Source organism: Schistocerca cancellata, chromosome 6, assembly GCF_023864275.1.
Source record: "Schistocerca cancellata isolate TAMUIC-IGC-003103 chromosome 6, iqSchCanc2.1, whole genome shotgun sequence".
In the NCBI taxonomy this organism is placed as follows: Eukaryota; Metazoa; Arthropoda; class Insecta; order Orthoptera; family Acrididae; genus Schistocerca; species Schistocerca cancellata.
In genome coordinates, this window is record NC_064631.1 from 98,034,446 (window position 1) to 98,053,265 (window position 18,820).

At 43.3% G+C, this 18,820-nt stretch overlaps 1 protein-coding gene and 1 pseudogene across 4 annotated transcripts in view; one reads left to right on the top strand and one right to left on the bottom strand.

Annotated features, from left to right (window-relative positions):
* The window catches only part of LOC126190763 (hemicentin-1-like), a 1,169,490-nt gene that overhangs the window by 771,419 nt on the left and 379,251 nt on the right, over positions 1-18,820 (top strand). The window lies entirely within an intron of this gene.
* Positions 9,865-9,982, bottom strand: LOC126089602 (5S ribosomal RNA; annotated as a pseudogene).

Sequence of the window (18,820 nt, forward strand, 5' to 3'; positions counted from 1 at the left end):
GAGTGGGACAAATGGTCATGTGTGAGACCACATGGATTGCACAAAGAAGATAGATGTCCTAGAATGCTTTACTGTCCTCTTTGAAAACCCCTTTTGGCAAAGGAACCTAAAACTGCGTTAAATTCCAGCACGATAACGCAAACTACCATAAATATGTCCTCACAATGGCTTGGCTTCGGGAAAATATCATCGAGTTTCTGGACTACCTCGTCCAATCACCGGACTTGTACTCCATAGAGAATATATGGGGTTTACTGAAGCGCAAAGTCAGGCGGCACACAATTAAGTCAAAAGAAAATTTAAAAGAACGTGAGTGCAATGGCGAAGTTTGTAGAAAGTTAGTGTACTCTCTGTCAAAAAGAATTTCTGCTGTAATAAGGGCGGAAGGTGGGCCCACCAAATATTTATTTTGTGTTACTAATAAACAATCTGTATATTGAGCAAGCAGTAAAGGAAACAAAAGAAAAATTCGGAGTAGGTATTAAAATCCATGGAGAATAAATAAAAACCTTGAGGTTTGCCGATGACATTGTAATTCTGTCAGAGACAACAAAGGACCTGGAAGAGCAGTTGAAAGGAGGATATAAGATGAACATCAACAAAAGCAAAACGAGGATAATGGAATGTAGTCGAATTAAGTCGGGTGATGCTGAGGGAATTAGATTAGGAAATGAGACACTTAAAGTAGTAAATGAGTTTTGCTATTTGGGGAGCAAAATAACTGATGATGGTCGAAGTAGAGAGGATATAAAATGTAGACTGGCAATGGCAAGGAAAGCGTTTCTGAAGAAGAGAAATTTGTTAACATCGAGTATAGATTTAAGTGTCAGGAAGTTATTTCTGAAAGTATTTGTATGGAGTGTAGCCATGTATGGATGTGAAACATGGACGGTAAATAGTTTGGACAAGAAGAGAATAGAAGCTTTCGAAATGTGGTGCTACAGAAGAATGCTGAAGATTAGATGGGTAGATCACATAACTAATGAGGAAGTATTGAATGGGATTGGGGAGAAGAGAAGTTTGTGGCACAACTTGACCAGAAGAAGGGATCGGTTGGTAGGACATGTTCTGGGGCATCAAGGGATCACCAATTTAGTATTGGAGGGCAGCGTAGAGGGTAAAAATCGTAGGGGGAGACCAAGAGATGAATACACTAAGCAGATTCAGAAGGATGTAGGTTGCAGTAGGTACTGGGAGATGAAGAAGCTTGCACAGGATAGAGTAGCATGGAGAGCTGCATCAAACCAATCTCAGGACTGAAGACCACAACAACAACAACAACAATAAACACTATAAACTCGATCAAATTGTTTTATTTAATTTTCTTATTTTTCGCAACACTTAAAGTTGCCTAGGGTTATCCATACTTTTGGCCAAGGGTGTATTACGATTCGGAGACTGTTCTTTGCTAGAATAGACAACTAAGTCACTGCTTCGTCCTACGCGTATTTGTCAAGTACTTTAACATTAGAGATATTCAGTCTCACATGGTCGGTTACCGACAATCGTTCATCCTGCGTACCATTTGCGGATGGAAGGGGAAAGAGAGAAACAAGAATAGTACACAGAGCGCCTCCACCACAAATCAGGTGATTCGTTTTTCCGTTTAACACCGTTCAGAAAGTTCTACGTAGTTTTATTTGGCTCTCGAACGTACGTTCTTAGTTCGGATTACATTTATGCGGATTGCATTTTTGTGCCAGAAGGGCCCTTGAAATTGCCCCCGTTGCCGCCCTTTTTAATTCCGAAATCCCTCCGCGGTAGGAGGGCATTATCGAGTGTTTGCCCGTCGTGACGTCACGGATTGTTCCATATTGATGCTGTTGTCCCGAGGACACCTCAGGTGCCCGCGACTAATAACGTGCCCGGCGCAGGCCGGCCAACTTGGCGGCGTGGACTCTCGCTGCTATTTAACTCGCTTCCCGCGCTACCGCTCTAATGGCCCATTGATTCAAAGTTGTTAGGCCGCAGTAATTTATAGAGAGAGTGCGTATCGCGTAGCAACTAGCTTATCTCAATTTCACAGACCGCCATTCCGCTAATCCCTCAGATTGCATCGCCCATGTTTATGGGCTAGAGCGGACTTGTTTTGGTTATTTATCGGTGTTCCCTCAAAATGAAGAGTGCTTATCTTTACTGCCCAGTAAACAAATTGAAAACTGGAGCACTCTCAGGATTCAATAACTCTGTTGACGAGTTATTTTAGTCTACCAATAATAATGCGAACATTTTAAGACAATGATTCATTGCGTTAAGCATTTGTCTGTGCCTGGCTTGTGCTCATCTATGAAACAAAATCCACGATATTTTACCAGAAAGGATCTCGCATTTCAGTCTTTCACATGTGGATTGAAAATATTTAGTAGTTCGTACTAGACTCCTGTATATCTTACATCAATCAGTATAGTTTACCGCGTGACATTTTGGACTGAATTGAACTGTTGTTACACGGAATGAAGACGACTATGTAATATAATATATAATCTAGATCTGCTGTAATAAAACGACGGATTTCGCGATCGATTGCTGTTCTTTTTTCCATAGCCTTTATTCAACGATCCTTGCGCGCGACGGAATCATATGGATTCAGATATAATTAAAATCTTGTAAACTTTCATGATGAAGGCGGAAATTTTCATAGGCTGTCTGGGTGTTGGTAGGGATTATTCGCATCGATTCGTTAACTAAAGGCAAAGCACAGTTCACTGTACGAAAATATCCCTGATCATCAGTGTCGTATATTTGGAAAACGAGACGTTTTCGTCTTAACCCTTTTAGTACCAACAGTATAAAAATAATAATTTCATAATTTCTCACAACATTGATCTTTATCATGACAGTGAGCAACGAATACAAGAGAAAATTGGCGAAAAACTAACAATCAATTATTTTAAAGAGATGGTTTCACTTCGGAATATAATTTATAATTTGTCACAAAATTTAAGTGTATTGTTATAGAAAGCAACGCATAAAAGAAGAGACTGGCAAGAAATATACAAATCACTTATTTTAAAGTTATTGTTTCACTTTGGAATCATTGGGACGTACAGTGTTCAAGTACCCATTATTTCATTAAATACATTTAAAAGCACTTTCATTTTTTTTTCCTAGACACAATCCCACGTCTCGAAACTTCCCTGAACTTATAATTCCTAAACCAAATAATACTTTAAAATAATAAGCAAAAATTGGCCTAAAATTTAATAACGTTGTATCAAAAGTACATATTGTTTCATTTAGAAACCTCTCATAATAACAGCAGTACAAACCCAGATTTACGTCCCAGTAACTTTAAATATATTTACTTTTAGTGTCGATTATCTCCACAGTATGATCACTATAAAAAAGTATCACAATCTTCTGCAATCCTCGTGACTCAGAATCCTGTACATTGAACCAAACTGCAGTTCAGTTGCCACTGCGTACTCATTTTTTGTTTTCAAATTACGAGTTCAAAATGATTATGATGCAAAGAAACTTATAAAAATCTAAAAGAAGGCAAAGAAAATAGGACTGGGGGGGGGGGGTTGGAGGGAGGGAAAGGGTTTGGAGACACAGCTACATTTGCTGCAAAATGATGAACACAACTTGGCCTCATTACATCAGTATTCACAAGCGAGCACAATACATTACGTATTAGGCCTGTATCAAGTTACCATATAGTGTGGGAAAACAGTGTTAGACGTTTCCTTCCTACACATTGTAATCAGTTTCATTTATTAAAAATTATATTTTCCATCTAGGATGTGTAGGTAATACTAAAGAGCACAATAGTTGACGGGTATTCCGTACATATTAGATACGCAGCTAAGAAAATTACTCTTTTTTTGTTTTCAAATTACGAGGCGATAAGTAACGTGCGCATAAGTGAACCTGGATACACAAAGTGCAATGAAATGCAACTCGTTATGTACCTCTGTTTAATGGCATAGTAAGCATGAAAGAATCCTATTCCATTTGCATACGTCATAGAAATAGATAGGTGTATTTCACGCAGTGAAGAAACAAGGAATGGTAAACATAGGCTGAGCCGCGAAAATTTATTGGGTACTCTGGAACAGCACTGTTAATATAAAAATGACTGTGAATAAGTACATAATACCACGAATAAAGATCTGTGTGAGCAGTCAAAGATGAAAGTGCATTTAAAAATCCAAATGAATATGATTTTCTTGAAGAGTAGACGACTATTTCTTTTTGTCTTTGTTTTTAAGATTTACAAGCTATCACAATAATTGACTATTTTATAAAGATGAAATTCTGTACAGAAACAGAGTTTCGAAATAATATCTATATCGAACGATTTGAGTTCACAAAGGAAGAGAGAAGACATCAGAAAAAAATGGTTACTGTGTCCTTTACTGAATTTAAAAATTAGCCTTCGCATTACTATTTAAAGTCCCGTCGATGACGACGTCATTAGTGACGAAACACAAGTTCGTACTAGTGAAAGATGGGAAAGGAAATCGGCATTTCAAAGAAACTATCCCGGCATTCACCTTAAGCGGTTTAGGGAAATCGCGGGAAACCGAAACGTGGATGGCCGGCTGGAAACTTGAACCGTCGTCCCTCCGAATGCGAGTCTAGTGCGCTAACCACTGCGCCATTTCGCTCGATCTCACCTTCTTGTAATACAAAATAATAATTTATTTTCGAAGGAGCAAGAAGAAAATCCCCTGTCTCTTGTGTAAAGTATTGTTGCGTATCTTCGGGTGAAACAGTCGAAGCTTGAAGATACTCTGTCAGATGGCCCAACGAACATAGTTGACAAATTCACTGATCATCGCCAAAATATCTCGTCTTTCACTTTCTGTGTGTTGAGTTCATTCTTCACTTCACGTCTCTTTGTTTGTTCCAGAAAGGGGATATTGGAGACACAGACCTCTGCTCAAGGCACTTTAATTGATGATACGCTATTATAGTTCTTACAAAAATCGTTTGGAATTTCTGTAATTCTCTTTTCTATTTCTGCTAGGAGTGTGTCATACTTGAGTCTCTTGATCGCTTTATTTTTCGCTGAGGCGTTTCTGTCAAAAATGCATTTTAAGCAATGTGGCTCGACCTTAAAGGGCCTGTTCCGTCAGTTGTTGGAAATGTTGCGTCTCTAGAATGTTTCGTTTGTTTGGTAATGGGACACTTTGATGTAATTAGTTAATGGTCCTTTTCGATGACGAGTCTTTTGAAAATAAATAGTGCTAATATATTGTTTAATCAGCATGAGTATAAAACGTGTGTACTCGTACGTTTGCGAAAAAGGAAGGAATGAAAATAGAAATATCATAATGCCGTGGAAAATGAAAATGAGAGATATCGGTGTCCAGAGGCAATGACCTCCTAATGAATAAATTTTTGTCCATACATTATGTACTCAGTATATATACACTGCGTATCATTCCTCATCACTCGATAATGGACCGATATATAGATTCTCTTGGGAAAAATGTTGCGTCTCGCATTTAGAACCGTCTGGCCACAATGCAGTCCTGAAACCGTGTATTAAGGCCTCCACAGAAATGCTGAACCTCGTCTCGGGGGACAGTGTTCTGCTGTATCTAGTCTATTGCAGAATACAGTTCCCTCGTTGTTCAGCTAACATTGTGGCACACTGTTCAACTCCGACGGCTACACAGCTAGCAGGCCTATAACGTATCGAACATTTCGGTGCTTCACAGTACTGGGATTCATGTCTTCATACATTGCAGGCAACATTCTTTGACCAACTGGGACAACAGGTACAAATATAATAGCAATGTGTTTACATTCATTGGCACACCTCCACACTGGCAGTCAGACCGAGGCTACACTTCAGTGATTTGGTTGGGCAACATCTTGCGTACAGCCCCGATCTCTCGCCGTGTGATTTTCACATCTTCGGCGACATGATGAAACTCGTGCCTGGACCTCGGTCTCAGTCGGACGAGGAAGTGCAAGAGCAGTTGTGGTTGTGGATCCGTCAGCAGCCCACTGCGTTCTGCGCCACAGGAATTGATCGTCTCGTCTCCTTCTGGGATACGTGTCTTATAGCATGTGGTGATTACTTCTGAATGAAACCATTCGACAATCCCGTGGGGGCGGGTGGTCAGTTTTCATTTGATTGGTCCTTATAATACACTCGTCTTCCAAAATCAGGGTGATTCCTTCTTTTTCACAGAGACATTATCTTCCACTACATTCTTCATCATGCAGACCTGCTTGATCACACTTAAATCGTCAGCGACATGTACCTACTACGCCATATGATGATGCGTTACTGCCGGCAACTCAGCATACGTTGCTTCTGCATTGTTCCTCTTAAAATGCAGAAAACTGGTTGCCGAACGATACCCAGTTTTATCAGTTGCATGCTTCACTTTGCTGTCGTGCCTGCAGCTACGCGCTACGGTGATGCGATGTGTAAATTTCACTGTGCATCAGTACTGTAGAAATGTACCTGCAAACTAAAACCTAATTATTTATATAACATTATTTTTCCGATGTTATACGAGGGCTGTTTATCTTTGAGGGTCCGATCGGTAGCGAAATTAAAACCGCACTGAAATTCCAATGAAGTTTTCGCATACGTGTTGCACAGTGCCTGTAGTATTCCTGTCGGTCGCTTCACGTTGCACTGTCAGTTCTGAGCGTACAGTGAGGACGTAGATATACGCAGTAGAACAGAGTCTCCCATCAAATGTTAAATGCTTGCTGTCTTTCGATACCTTCATGCTGAGGGGTTCCACCTGATTTAATGCAGCCCATATAACGTATCTGTCATGCGTGACAGGAAAGTGCGACAATGGTGCAGGAACTTTGAAGCAGAACGTACAGACATTAATGATACAGGAGGACAGAGAAAGAAGCAACTACACTCCTGGAAATTGAAATAAGAACACCGTGAATTCATTGTCCCAGGAAGGGGAAACTTTATTGACACATTCCTGGGGTCAGATACATCACATGATCACACTGACAGAACCACAGGCACATAGACACAGGCAACAGAGCATGCACAATGTCGGCACTAGTACAGTGTATATCCACCTTTCGCAGCAATGCAGGCTGCTATTCTCCCATGGAGACGATCGTAGAGATGCTGGATGTAGTCCTGTGGAACGGCTTGCCATGCCATTTCCACCTGGCGCCTCAGTTGGACCAGCGTTCGTGCTGGACGTGCAGACCGCGTGAGACGACGCTTCATCCAGTCCCAAACATGCTCAATGGGGGACAGATCCGGAGATCTTGCTGGCCAGGGTAGTTGACTTACACCTTCTAGAGCACGTTGGGTGGCACGGGATACATGCGGACGTGCATTGTCCTGTTGGAACAACAAGTTCCCTTGCCGGTCTAGGAATGGTAGAACGATGGGTTCGATGACGGTTTGGATGTACCGTGCACTATTCAGTGTCCCCTCGACGATCACCAGTGGTGTACGGCCAGTGTAGGAGATCGCTCCCCACACCATGATGCCGGGTGTTGGCCCTGTGTGCCTCGGTCGTATGCAGTCCTGATCGTGGCGCTCACCTGCACGGCGCCAAACACGCATACGACTATCATTGGCACCGAGGCAGAAGCGACTCTCATCGCTGAAGACGACACGTCTCTATTCGTCCCTCCATTCACGCCTGTCGCGACACCACTGGAGGCGGGCTGCACGATGTTGGGGCGTGAGCGGAAGACGGCCTAACGGTGTGCGGGACCGTAGCCCAGCTTCATGGAGACGGTTGCGAATGGTCCTCGCCGATACCCCAGGAGCAACAGTGTCCCTAATTTGCTGGGAAGTGGCGGTGCGGTCCCCTACGGCACTGCGTAGGATCCTACGGTCTTGGCGTGCATCCGTGCGTCGCTGCGGTCCGGTCCCAGGTCGACGGGCACGTGCACCTTCCGCCGACCACTGGCGACAACATCGATGTACTGTGGAGACCTCACGCCCCACGTGTTGAGCAATTCGGCGGTACGTCCACCCGGCCTCCCGCATGCCCACTATACGCCCTCGCTCAAAGTCCGTCAACTGCACATACGGTTCACGTCCACGCTGTCGCGGCATGCTACCAGTGTTAAAGACTGCGATGGAGCTCCGTATGCCACGGCAAACTGGCTGACACTGACGGCGGCGGTGCACAAATGCTGCGCAGCTAGCGCCATTCGACGGCCAACACCGCGGTTCCTGGTGTGTCCGCTGTGCCGTGCGTGTGATCATTGCTTGTACAGCCCTCTCGCAGTGTCCGGAGCAAGTATGGTGGGTCTGACACACCGGTGTCAATGTGTTCTTTTCTCCATTTCCAGGAGTGTATAAACCGACGACCTTGCTCAGCAAGTGGATCAGGAGATTCGAGAAAATCATCTGTGAGGGGCAGTTCAGAAAAAGCGAAGAGGAATGTTATCATCAGGCATTGTCCATGAGAATGCTCGGCCGCACACTGCAGCTTCAACAAGACGCTCCTAAAGCGTTTTCGTTGGAAAGTGTTTGATCATCCACCATGCAGGCCGGACTAGGCTCCCTCTGACTTTCATCACTTTATTCATATGAACCGCTGGCTGTGAGGACATCACTTTGGCACAGACAACAAGTTGCAGCAAGAGGAGACACTTGGCGGAACGCATAAGCGGCTGTCTGCTATGACGAGGGTATTTGAAAGTTGATACTACGCAAGGACAAATGTCCAAGTCGGGGCTGCCATTGTCTAGATTGGTAAATGTAACTAACTGTTGCAAAAAATGTTCAAATTGTTTGAAATCTTATGGGACTTAACTGCTAAGGTCATCAGTCCTAAGCTTCCACACTACTTAACCTAAATTATCGTAAGGACAAACACACATACCTATGTCCGAGGGAGGACTCGAACCTCCGCCAGCACCAGCCGCACAGTTAATGACTGCAGCGCCCTGGACCGCTCGGCTAATCCCGCGCGGCTAACTGTTGCAAATAAAAAAATGTCGATTTTCACTGCGGTTTCCAGTTTGAAGAAAAGATTAGCCTGGGTAGTTAAACTTTACGACTTTCCCACATGTAAAGTGAAGACTGCGTAATATGTAAAAACTACTTCATTTATATGGTATCAATGCTTAACGTGCTCCGTTTATTGTAAGGTTATGGTGGTCCTCTAGGTTAACCACATTACTCTTGCTCTTCCTCTTTTGAAACCTCGTTATGTTTTTCTACTACCTTTTTTTACGTATGCTTAGACGAGTCTACCTTTTGCTCAATTTCATGACGACAGAGTTCATTTACTGTTAGGGGGAACGACAGGGTGACGGACCAAAATATTGCTCAAATTCAGGATTTTTTTTTCTCGGTACTGAAATGTAGTAGACAAATGGTGTTTTCTGCAATGAATAAAACACACAATGAAGTTTATATTAGTATTTTTATTGAATAATATTAGTATCTACACTTCGTAACTGGGATTTTCCCGAGACAGCTCTGGAAGGAGGTAGATCGACGGTTGTCGCTGTAGCTCCCGTCGTGGTTATGTGAAACACGAAATTAACAAATCACCCTGATCCTTACAGATGTATTTTAATTCATCGTAGGATTTGCAAATAAAAAAAGAAAAAGACGAAATACTAGATACTTGAAAGAAATCGACATTTTTTACCTCTCTTTTTTGGCCGCAAAAAATACAAGTATCAACATAAAGAAAACTGCTACGATGAACCGAAGAGAATTCGATTTACTTCAAAAAGCACTCCGTCTTTAGGCCACGAGTGGCCTAACGGGACCATCCGACCGCCGTGTCATCCTCAGTGGAGGATGCGGATAGGAGGGGCGTGGGGTCAGCCCACCGCTCTCCCGCTCGTGATGATGGTATATCTTGACCGAAGCCTCTACTATTCGGTCGAGTAGCTCCTCAGTTGGCATCACGAGGCTGAGTGCACCCCGAAAAATGGCAACAGCGCATGGCGACCTGGATGGTCACCCATACAAGTGCCATCCACGCCCGACAGCGCTTAACTTCGGTGATCTCACGGGAACCGGTGTATCCACTGCGGAAAGGCCGTTGCCACCGATTTATTTCAAGGGAGACTAAAAATTATAAAGATCGGATGAAAATTGTAGCTTGGACAATTACACCCATGCCAAAAAACATGGTTTTGAGAAAAACGCGTTTAAAGCCTGACAAGTTTTTATCGTATAAAAAATGGACTAAGCTTGAAACTTACGGGATGTCATCGATTCCTGGCCCATAATAACTACCACCCCCGGCTACTGATGGCCGCTTTCTGTTACATTGACATGACAAGCCCCCCAAACGCTTCTCGTCTCTGAGCGCGTATCCGCTGGCGTGTCTGCCTTCACAGAATCGCCGGTTCTCCGTCAATTTTGATTTGAAGGGCATTTGCCACATACATTAATGCAGTATGGTCTACATTCAATAGACATTTGAAGCAATGCAGCCCGGCCGAAGTGGCGCTTCACTCGGGAACCGCGCCACCGCTACGGTCCCAGGTTCGAATCCTGCCTCGGGCAAGGATGTGTGTGATGTCCTTAAGTTGGTTAGGTTTAAGTAGTTCTAAGTTCTAGGGGACTAATGACCTCAGAAAGAAATGGTGAAATGGCTCTGAGCACTATGGGACTTAACTTCTGAGTTCATCAGACCCTAGAACTTAGAACTACTTAAACCTAACTAACCTAAGGACATCACACACATCCATACCAAAGACAGGATTCGAACCTGCGACCGCAGCAGTCACGCGGTTCCAGACTGTAGCGCCTAGAAGCGCTCGGCCACTCCGGCTGGCGATGACCTCAGAAGTTAAGTCCCATAGTGCTCAGAGCCATTTGAACCAATTTTTGAAGTAATACTGACAACTTCGCTTCGACAGAATGTTATTTTTGTAGCTCATCTCCGAATGAGACTACTGAAAGTTTCGTTCACATTTTGAGTAAAACCTCCCAAACAACGCTCCAGTAAATCAGGTTTACTCTGATCGGTATATACAGGGAGCATGAGCGCGGAACCTGTTCTCTCTAACGCCGAGGCGTGCCGTGCACCCACGGCTTCAGCGCTCACAGAATCGTTACTTTTGACAGTTCGCACATAATGCATATACACTCTAATTCAGTAATGATCGACTTTCTTCGACCGTCGCCCTTTCTTTACCACTTAAGCTATTTGCCAGTGCCACGCTGTGCATCTGGCTTTGATTGTCTTGGAAGCTTCTGATTCCTTGGTGGCATCTAATGCACTACCTCCAACACTGGACCGTCAGATTTCTCAATTTGCCATAATAAATAAGCTATATCAAGCAGGTAAATATACCAGTGACGCGATAAACTGAACAGTTAACCAGAAAACAATTCATATATTCGTTCCCGATCATCTACAGATTAATATCACGCTACAGTTTCTTCATTCTGCACATAAAATATGTGTACCGATTTAGAAAGCATCGCTTGTGTGAAACTCAGCTTGCTATTTTCTCACAGAGTATCCTATAAACCATGGTTAGAAGGCAACAGGCATACCCATAATCCTAGATTTTTGGGAACTGTGGGGCGCTACAGACTGTTGACGATCGTCCGAGTCTATGGATTAGGTTTTCACGTACGTGAGTGACTCGAAAACCTTGTGAGCAATAGAACCTGACACATTATCATCGATGGGAAGTGTTCAGAAACAAGGATATCGTCAGCTCTCAATGACTGTATAGAAAAATGATCCGTCGGATGGAATGAACAGCAATTTACGGCTGATGACGCTGTTGTGTACGGGAAATTGTTGTCGTTGAGTGACTATAGGGGGCTACAAGGCGATTTAGAATTTCTAATTGGTGTGGTGGATGGCTGCTCCCTTTAAATTTAGAAAATTGTGAGTTAAGACTGTTAAGTATGAAACAAAGTGATGTAGCTTTCGAATACAGCATTAGCAGAATGCTGCTTGACATAGTCACACCGATTAAATATCTAGGCGTAACGCTGCACAGCGATATGGAATGGAATGAGTATGTCATGTTGGTAGTAGGGAAGGTGAATGCTCGACAACGTGTTATTGGAAAACTGTGGGGAAACGTAGCTCATCTATAAAGGAGACGGCATACAGAACACTAGGGCGACCCTTTGTTGAGTACTGCTGGAGTGTTTTGGTTCCACACCAGGTTGGTTTAAAGGATGACTTCGACGCAATTCAGCGGCGTGTTGCTTACCGGAAGTTTCGATCAGCACGTAAGTATTAGGGTGATGCTTCGTGAACTCAGATGGGGAGTCTGAAACGAGACATCGTCCTGTATCATTACTTTTTCTCAACAGTAGTTGCCGAAGCCACGACTATTTTTCTAATTTTGGACAGGTCAGTATTATCTCAGTTGTTTTTCTGAAAACTTTCATATAATTTTATACAAAGTATGTTATATTTCAAGCTAAAAGTTACGAAAAGGAATTACTTTATAAAAATACTTTAGTTTCGATGTTGTACACGCTAAGTACTGGTTTTGAAATAACAGTTAAAATAATTTTTTTAATAACATTTCAAATGTAAATAATAGATTTTAGCTATCAGTCGCCCTTTTTAAATTTTAATCTGAAATGTTGATCTGCCAATAAAATTTAAAATGGATGCGCGAGATTAGCCGAGTGGTTTAAGGCGCTGCAGTCATGGACTGCGCGTCTGGTCCCGGCGGAGGTTCGAATCCTGCCTCGGGCATGGGTGTGTGTGTTTGCCATTAGGAAAATTTGGGTTAAGTAGTGTGTAAGCTTAGGGACTGATGACCTTTGCAGTTAAGTCCCATAAGATTTCACACACATTTGAACTTTTTTTTTTTTAAATGACGACTGGTAGCTGAAATCTATTATTTACAAGTCTGCTTAACAGTCGCTGAGTGCAACTGAATGGAAGGTAACTTGATGAACATTTGAAATTACGAATTATTTGTACACTTAAAATATCTATTATTAATTACGCAATCGTGTACTGTTTGCTATGTTTATTTCTGGATTCATTAATGAAATAATAATTAAAATTAATAAGGTAACGAAAAATAGTAGGAATTCATTTTTTAACAAAAATTGTGAACCCTTTGGAATATTGAATAAAATGTTCTCTGGTTTCCAACTGCGTCAATTGCTTAAAACTACACGAGCTTTCAGCCAATCAGTCCTTGGCCATTGTCAAGTGGTATGACTGTCAGTGGACTGTTGGTGCGCCCTTATATACGCTAGCTGCCGGCTGTGACGTCACTGGTGCCCGTGACATTGCCGTATATGGGCATGTTTTGCGTCGGCGTTCGATGTGCCCTCTTCGACCGCGCGATTGCTGGATTCCACGCAGGGCTGAGCTGCAAGCAACCGTCTCTATTCAGGGTGTTTGCGGTAATTTTTATTTCAATAGCTTCCTTTATTAAACTGTCCCAGAAGCCGTTAGTGCGAGCCATGACAGAGGTATCCTCAGATTTTATGTGGTGACCGTTTTCTAACGCATACTCAGCTAACGCAGATTTCTCTGGATAGCGTAGGCGATAATACGTCACATGTGAAACGTCAACCACGACCTGAAAAAAATGATGATGCCCAATTAGGTGTTTTAGCTTCTGTCGCGGCTAATCCGCGCATCAGTAGCAGACTAATTGCTCGAGAATCGGGAATCTCAGAAACGTCGGTGTTGATAATGCTACATCAACATCGGTTGCACCCGTACCATATTTCTATGCACCAGGAATTGCATGGCGACGACTTTGAACGTCGTGTACAATTCTGCCTCTGGTTTCAAATGGCTCTGAGCACTATGGGACTTCACTGCTGTGGTCATCAGTCCCCTAGAGCTTAGAACTACTTAAACCTAACTAACCTAAGGACATCACACACATCCATGCCCGAGGCAGGATTCGAACCTGCGACCGTAGCGGTCACGCGGTTCCAGACTGAAGCGACTAGAACCGCACGGCCACAACGGCCGGCCTGCCTCTGGACACAAGAGGAATTACGGGATGATGACAGATTTATTTAGCGACGAAGCGTCATTCCCCAACAGCGGTAACGTAAACCGGCATAATATGCACTTTTGGGCAGCGGAAAATCCACGATGGCTGCGACAAGTGGAACATCTGTGACCGTGGCAGGTTAATGTATGGTGCGGCATTATGGGAGGAAGGATAATTGGCCCCCATGTTATCGATGGCAATTTAAATGGTGCAATGTATACTGATTTCCTACGTAATGTTCTGCCGATGTTACTACAAGATGTTTCACTGTATGACAGAATGGCGCTGTACTTCCAACATGATGGATGTGTGGCACATAGCTCGCGTGCGTTGGAAGCGGTATTGAATAGCATATTTCAAGACACGTGGATTGGTAGTCGTTCACCGGATCTGACGTCCCTGGATTTCTTTCTGTGGGGAAAGTTGAAGGATATTTGCTATCGTGATCCACCGACAACGCCTGACAACATGCGTCATCGCATTGTCAATGCATGTGCGAACATTACGGATGGCGAACTACTCGCTGTCGAGAGGAATGTTGTTACACATATTGCCAAATGCATTGATGTTGACGGACATCATTTTGAGCATTTATTGCATTAATGTGGTATTTACATGTAATGACTCTGTAACAGCATGCGTTCTCAGAAATGATAAGTTCACGAAGGTACATGTATCACAATGGAACAACCGAAATAAGATGTTCAAACGTACCTACGTTCCGTATTTTAATTTAAAATCCTACCTGTTACCAAATTTTTGTCAATAATTGTGAGCCATATGTTTATGACTATTACAGCGCCATGTATCACAAAGCGATAAAAGTGGTCCAACTAAAACATTCATATTGCTTTACCTAATACACGAATATGCAATAAAAACTGGGGGTTCCTATTTAAAAAGAAACGTAGTTGATATCCGTTTGCCCTATGGCAGCGCCATCTAGCGGACGAGTCATAGCGCCATCTTGTTTCCCCCTTCAAGTTAGACAAATTTCGTTCTTTGTAGTTTTTTAGTTTGACGCTTATTTCGTGAGATATTTGGCCCGTTCACGATCAATAAACCACTCTGTACATGTAGATGTAGATGGGTATCTGTGACTAATGACGAGGGATTAGTCATGAAAAGTCAAAGGGTTTGCGTGCAAATATTTTACCTAAAGCATTGCGAGCTTCGGCGTGTCTGGAAAAACACTTGCTGTACATCAGCTATTCCGGAATTCTTCGCACAGTTTACGGGCCTGTTGACTGCATTACTGGGTGCCGAGGAGCCAGCTCTCGACTTATCGCGAGTTTTCCGATAAACCGTGGACTGCTGACAGGTATCTGGGGAATCCGAATTACGCATCGATTCGGCACCGTTATGAGCGGCGCTATTACCAGCGTGATGGGAGGACTGATGGCTCGCATTCCGGCCGCGCTGTCTGCGCGCTATGTTCCGGCAGCTGCGAACCGCTGGGCGCGACTCCCGCCCAACGGGCTGCCGCCAGTAAACAACCGCGTCGCTGCACGGAGCAGGCGCGACTGAATTTGGGCGCCGTGATCTGTAGCCAAGAATGCAGAACAGTAAACACAGGGGACAAAAAAATTAGTTACACCCTTGAGGTTAACAATAACCTCATCTCAGCAGGGGTAACAGTGTGCCAGTTTCTTCACATATGCCCTATCCAGCTGAAGCCAGTCGTTGATGTTTACATTCGATAGAGCCAACAAACTGTGGGGATGCTGATGGCTACATTACAGCTGCTGTTCCTAGTTTTCCAGAAGGATTTTGACACCGTTCCTCACAAGCGACTATTAATCAAATTGCGTGCGTATGGAGTATCGTCTCAGTTGTGTGACAGGATTCGTGATTTCCTCTCAGAGAGGTCACAGTTCGTAGTGATAGATTGTAAATCATAGAGTAGAACAGAAGTGATACCTGGCGTTCCTCAAGGTAGTGTCATAGGCACTCTTCTGTTTCTGATTCTCACAAATGGTCTCGGTGATAATCTGAGAAGCCCCCTCAAGATTGTTTGGAGATGACGCTGTAATTTACCGTCTAGTAAAATCATGAGACGATCAATTCCAATTATAAAATGATTTAGAGAGAATTTCTGTATGGTGCGAAAAGTGGCAACTGGCACTAAACAAAGAAAAGTGCGAGGTCATGCACATAGGTGCTAAAAGAAATCCGATAAATTTTGGGTATACGATAAACTGCACAAATCTAAGGGCTGTCAATTCACCTAAATGCCAAGGAATTACAATTACGAGCAACTTAAATTAGAAAGACCACATATATAAAATTTGGGGGAAGGCAAAACACTGACTGCACTTTGTTGGCGGAACACTTACAAGATGCGACAAACCCACTGCTGGAATATTGCTGCGCGGTATGGGATCGTTACCATGTAGGATTGACGGAGGACATCGAAAAAGTGAAAGAAGGGCAGCTCCTTTTGTGTTACAGCGCGATAGGGGTGAGAGTGTCACTGATATGATTGGGGTGGCAGTCTCTGAAACAAAGGTGGTTTTCCTTGCGGCGAGATCCATTTACGAAATTTCATTCACCAACTTTCTCTTCCGAATGCGAAAATATTTTGTTGACACCCACCTACGTAGGGAGAAATGATCATCACAATAAAATAAGAGAAATCAGAGCTCGAACGGAAAGATTTAGGTGTTCCTTTTTCCCACGCGCGATTCGAGTGTGGAATGGTAGAGAAGTAGTATGAAAATGGTTTGAAGAACCCTCTGCCAGGCACTTTAGTGTGAATTGCAGAGGAATCATGTATATGTAGATGTAGCCCCCGATATTTGCTACTGCATCACCCCAGGTCTTTCACTGGGTGTGTCGAAGAGTGATAGCGTGTCAAGCCAGGAACCTGTGCATGCAGACCTGTGAACATCGGTGCTGGCGGCTTGGAAGACACGAATATCCAAAGTATACTCATCATTACCATGTGCAGCATATTCAAAATAATGAAATGAAATGATCGTATAGCATTGTTGGCCGGGATGTCCCAGTCGGGTTCGGCCGCCAAGTGCCGCCTGCGGCCGGCGATGAGGATGAAAGGATGATGAGGACAACACAATACGCAGTCCCCAAGGGGAGAAAATCTTTAACCCGGGCCCAGTGCATGGGAGGTAAGCACGTTTCCATCCAGCTAAACAGGCAGACGTATGCAAAATAAAACTAGCCCAGAAAATGTTTCATGTACCTTTCACTGACGCACATGTGCATTACCATGAGGGGTGAGGTACACGTACACACGTGGTTTCCCTTTTCAATTACGGAGTGGAATAGAGTGTGTCCCGACATGTCAGGCCAATAGATGTTCAATGTGGTGGCCATCATTTGCTGCACACAATTGCAATCTCTGGCGTAATGAATGTCGTACACGCCGCAGTACATCTGGTGTAATGTCGCCGCAGGCTGCCACAATACATTGTTTCATATCCTCTGGGGTTGTAGGCACATCACGGTACACATTCTCCTTTAACGTACCCCACAGAAAGAAGTCCAGAGGTGTAAGATCAGGAGAACGGGCTTGCCAATTTAGGCGTTATCCACGTCCTACGAAACGCCCGTCGAACGTGACCGTTTCTGAATATATATATATATATATATATATATATATATATGTGTGTGTGTGTGTGTGTGTGTGTGTGTGTGTGTGTGTGTGTGTGTGTGTGTGTGTGTATGTATTTTAACGCCTTTCCCGTAGAAATCAAAATTAATCGCTTCTTCGCTTCTTTTTATTTAAAATCCCTAACGTGATCCTTATCCTTATTATGCAGTATAGTCTATCGGAAATCCTAATGTGTACAATGATATTTACCGTCATAAAATTCGAGAATTAAGGAACTTTGCATCACACAACAGACTACACCTGGTTTATCATAGCTCAGCGTACATAGCAGCATAGGATATTCGCCATGATGAGATTGTATTCTCCTTCAAGTAACAGCATGAGTAGCTAAACATTGAATGATCAGGACATAAGAGAAGAGGAAGATATATGATTTATTTACATTATTATCTTTGTTTTGCAATCACGAAAATATTTGTCGGAAGGCCTACTCTGATCAAAACGACGGGTTCCTGTATTGGTCGCCGGCCGTCGGCTGGCGATGTCGCGGTGCGTGGCTCGGCTGCAGTCTGGTCCCAGCGAAGCACAAGGGACCGAGCTCACCGATTCTGATACGTAGACAAAAAATCATTATTTTAGAATATAAATTTATGTGGACGGTCATGATCGTCGAACTGTTCACTGTCACTCTAAGTCATTGCTTCTTTGGTTCCCTATCACGTTATTGTCGCAAGACGTCATGAGGAAGTTCCGTTAAAGTTCCAGAAAAGTCTGTGTAGCTTCGTTGATAAGGGCTGCATAACGACGACGTATTTATGGTTCTGAATTTGGATGAAAGCTTACCAGATGTGAATTCAACTGATTTTCATCTCCTTACGAAACTGCTGTTTACTTCGCTCTTCTGTCAACTTATCCCCCGAGAGTTGTTTTATTACGTTTTCGCGAAGTACGAAAGTCTCATGTATCATGGACCACAGAGAAACGTATATGCTTCACTCGGAAATATGATTTTGGTAAATTATGGTGCTCTTGTTGCAAAGGTCGTAAAAATTGTCATGCTGAAATGCTCAATTATTGACTTTGAGGTCATTGTTCACCAATGTCCTCTAGCCCAAATGAAATAACTTCGTCATTAAATTCCAACACAGTACCTAAAAAAAGAAAACAAAATTATTAGTTCTTCCACTCCATATGTGGCATACAGCAAACCAGTGCTTAACAGTATTGGTTAAAAACAGTCTTGGTTCAACCAAGACTGTTTTTAACCAATAAATTATTAGTTCGTAGGACCACAACGTTGTCATGTTTTTGTTCTTATGTGTGTCACGTTCGAAGTATCACACAGTATCGAAG